General features: G+C 39.9%; 1 non-coding gene across 1 annotated transcript; it reads right to left on the reverse strand.

Moving 5' to 3' along the window:
• Positions 1 to 2,489: 2,489 nt before the first annotated feature.
• Positions 2,490 to 2,563, reverse strand: TRNAI-AAU (transfer RNA isoleucine (anticodon AAU)). Its single transcript has one exon. It is a non-coding gene; the product is annotated as a tRNA-Ile (tRNA).
• Between the last annotated feature and the right edge of the window lie 1,809 nt (positions 2,564 to 4,372).

The following is a 4,372-nucleotide window of genomic DNA, read 5'->3' on the forward strand; positions in this document are numbered from 1 at the left end:
TTCCAAGTCCCTAAGCCTAGAATGGATGTTGCCGGGTTGTTCCCAAGGAAACATCCCCAGAGTAACTAAATGGTACATAACCAACATAGAATCCTTAAACCAATCATGTATCCCCATATGTTATGTCTTCTGCCTTTGACAATAGTGTAATTTTTCTTAATTTACTTCCTTCTGTAATAGTATATTAGAGACTCTCTGATTGTGATTCTGGGGATTCTACTAGTCTCTTGTGTCTTGTGCACACAAGCAAAACTCTCGTGGGAATGATCATCTTTGTCCTTCCTCAAGAAAAATCTCTTTTGATTAAATTTGATTCTGGGCTCTTTTAGCCTATGCCAGACAAGATGATGGCTGTCAAGGTAGTGAGAAGTAGTCAGAGACTGGATATATTCTGAAGACAGAAAGAAGAGAAATTCCTGACAAAGCGGATGTGAGATATGAGAGAAAGAGTGAAAGAAATGATGATTTCCAGGGTTTTTTGCCTGAAAGAGAGAAAGAATTGAGTTGCCATTAACCAAAATGGGGAAGATTGGATATAGTAAGATTATTATAGAAAAATGGGAGTTCAGTTTTAGACATGCTAACTTTTAGATGCCTAGTATAAAACATCCAAGTGGTAATGCCAAGGAATCAGTTGTGTATACAAGATTTGAGGTTAATGGAGTGGTGTAGTCTGCAGATACACATTTGTGAGTTGTAGGCATAGAAACCAAAAACCAGTTTTAGTCAAGTGGTTAAGAGCTTGTCTGTTAGCCTCAGGGTCACCAGTTCAATGCCACCAGCTGCTCCATGGGAGAAAGATGTGGCAGTCTGCTTCCATAAAGAGTATAACTTTGCAAACCCTATGGGGCAGCTCTACTGTGTCCAATAGGGTCTCTAGGAGATAATATAGGCATACAGATGATGTAAACCATGCGAATGGGTGAGATTACCAGGGAGTGAGTGTATATAGAGAAACGGTTCAAGGACCAATCTGTGAGATAATCTACTATAAAATAGGTGGGGGGGGGGGGAAACAAACTAAAACTATTGAGAAGGATAAGCCAGTGAGGTAGAAAGCGTGAGAACATCAGTGTCTTGGATATGAAATTAAAAAAAAAAAAGTTTTAAGACGGTAAGTGTGTTCATTGACACTGAGAAGTTGTCTTACTTCCTTAGTGCTACTGTAACAGAAATACCACAGTTGTTTTCTTTAAGGAACAGAAGTTGATTTTCTCACAGTTAAGGAGTGTGGAAGTCCAAATTCAGGGCACGGTTCTCAGGGAATTCTGTCTGTCTTTTGGCCCTGGAGGAAGATCCTTGCCTCAGTTTCCATAGCCTCAGAGTTCCTGGGGTCCTTATTGATCCTTAATGTGCTTCTGTCTTCCTCAGTTTGTCCTCCCTTGTCTCAGTGCCTAATCTGTTCTTTTTGTATCTCAGAACTGGTTCCATTTAAGACATACCCTACACTGATAATGGCTTCGTTAACATAACAAAGAAAACTGATTTCCAAAGGGGATCAAATCCCAGGTATAGGGGTTTGGATATCAACACAAATTTTGGGGGGACGCAATTGAACCCATAACAAAAGTCAAGGAAGAGAAGGTCTTGAAAAAGTGAGAAGTCATTGGTGACCTTGTCGAGAAGTTTCCATGAAACCATAGTGTCAAAAAACCAGAATATAGTGGATTTCAAAACAACAGGAAAGAAACTGGAGATAGGAAATCTGGATAACTCTTTAGAGGAGATTTTGTCACAAAGCCTTAGGGATATGTTGAGTCAAGTGAAACCTTTTTAAGATAGGAGACAAAGAGCATATGTGAATGTTCATGGGAGTAACAGGACAGTTAGGAGAAAATCCAAAGGTTTCACACATTCACTCTGACTTTGGCACCTGTCTAGGTCCTGGAGAGCTAGAAAAAAAAAAAAAATCTGTCTTCACAGACAGAAATTATACTGGAAGCCAGCCAGTAGTTTAAAAAAATAAAAATATGTGTTATATTTTACAGTCCGTATTTTAATAACTAGCAATACCATGTTCAAGAGTAGGAAAGCGTGGTGTAAGGGATGAATAGACACTCAGGGAGAGGAGATAATCAGGTAGAGAAAGCGCTTGACGGCCACACGGAGACACAGTGAGCTGGACCCTGAGGAAGGGATAAGGAGAATGAGATGCTCAAATGGACAGCGGCCATCAGACGCACACCCCATCTCCAAGAACATCCGGACTCCTAGGTGGCTTTCTTCACTAAAATTTCTATCTTAAGGCTTCAAGTCAGTTGTTCCAAAAGAAGTTTTTTCTTCCTCTGCCCTCCCCTCGCATCCCAAAGAAGGAGAACAAAGAGGTTCTAAGTGTCACTAAAAAAAAAAACTAGTGAGGGTTGAGGAGATAAAGACGACGTTCGATACAGATTTGATGTTACAGAGGCTATTTTCAAAGTGTATCAGGGGTGTACATCGAGGACACCAAGATTTTTTTTTTTTTTTAATGGAAAAGCACTTTGTTTCAGTGGCCGGTAAGGGGATCAAACCCACAACCTTGGCGTTATTAGCACCACGCTCTAACCAACTGAGCTAATCGGCCAGCTGCATGACACTCGTCTTTATTTTTCAAAAGTACAAGAATAGTTCACTCTTCACTCGTCCAAAAGATAACCAAACACAGCCAGTGCTGAGGATATACTCGCTTTTAAAAAAATAATAATAATAATCTTAGCTATGATTAAATGACACTATTTCTTTTTTTTTGCCAATCCGATCCTTTTTATTATATCCATAATGTACAAAAAGAAATCGTCTTTTATTTTTAAAAAATCCATATAACACCCACACATACAAAACTATAAATAACATTTCAGTCTTTTTTTTCTTTTTTTTTAGGCCTCTTTGTATAAATACTATTAAGTTGGAATCATACTATGTATGTGAATGTTACTTTTACTTTTTCTGTTTTTGCTTTTTATCATATTGTAAATATTTTTATAATATTATATTTATTTAAAACAAGATGTTTATTGACCGTATATTACTTCATCAAATGGCTACTACACTTTATGTAATCATTCTTATCATTTTTTTTTTTAGATTTTTTTTTATTAACTTTTATTGAGCTTCAAGTGAACGTTTACAAATCAAGTCAGACTGTCACATACAAGTTTATATACACCTTACTCCGTACTCCCACTTGCTCTCCCCCTAATGAGTCAGCCCTTCCAGTCTCTCCTTTCGTGACAATTTTGCCAGCTTCCAACTCTCTCTATCCTCCCATCCCCCCTCCAGACAGGAGATGCCAACACAGTCTCAAGCGACCACTTGATATAATTAGCTCACTCTTTTCATCAGCATCTCTCACCTACCCACTGTCCAGTCCCTTTCATGTCTGATGAGTTGTCTTCGGGGATGGTTCCTGTCCTGTGCCAAGAGAAGGTTTGGGGACCATGACCGCCGGGATTCCTCTAGTCTCAGTAAGACCATTAAGTATGGTCTTTTTATGCGAATTTGGGGTCTGCATCCCACTGATCTCCTGCTCCCTCAGGGGTTCTCTGTTGTGCTCCCTGTCAGGGCAGTCGATTGTGGCCAGGCACCAACCAGTTCTTCTGGTCTCAGGATGATGTAGGTCTCTGGTTCATGTGGCCCTTTCTGTCTCTTGGGCTCTTAGTTGTCGTGTGACCTTGGTGTTCTTCATTTTCCTTTGCTCCAGGTGGGTTGAGACCAATTGATGCATCTTAGATGGCCGCTTGTTAGCATTTAAGACCCCAGATGCCACATTTCAAAGTGGGATGCAGAATGTTTTCGTATAGAATTATTTTGCCAATTGACTTAGAAGTCCCCTTAAACCATGGTCCCCAAACCCCCACCCTTGCTCCGCTGACCTTTGAAGCATTCATTTTATCCCAGAAACTTCTTTGCTTTTTGTCCAGTCCAGTTGAGCTGACCCTCCATGTACTGAGTATTGTCTTCCCTTCACCTAAAGCAGTTCTTATCTACTAATTAATCAGTAAAAAACCCTCTCCCACCCTCCCTCGCTCCCCTCCTCGTAACCACAGAAGTATGTGTTCTTCTCAGTTTATACTATTTCTCAAGATCTTATGATAGTGGTCTTATACAATATTTGTCCTTTTGCCTCTGACTCATTTCGCTCAGCATAATGCCTTCCAGGTTCCTACATGTTATGAAATGTTTCATAGATTCGTCACTGTTCTTTATCGATGCGTAGTATTCCATTGTGTGAATATACCACAATTTATTTACCCATTCATCCGTTGATGGACACCTTGGTTGCTTCCAGCTTTTTGCTATTGTAAACAGAGCTGCAAAAAACATGGGTGTGCATATATCTGTTTGTGTGAAGGCTCTTATTTCTCTAGGGTATATTCCCAGGAGTGGGATTTCT

This window comes from Elephas maximus, chromosome 1, assembly GCF_024166365.1.
Source record: "Elephas maximus indicus isolate mEleMax1 chromosome 1, mEleMax1 primary haplotype, whole genome shotgun sequence".
NCBI classification, from domain to species: domain Eukaryota; kingdom Metazoa; phylum Chordata; class Mammalia; order Proboscidea; family Elephantidae; genus Elephas; species Elephas maximus.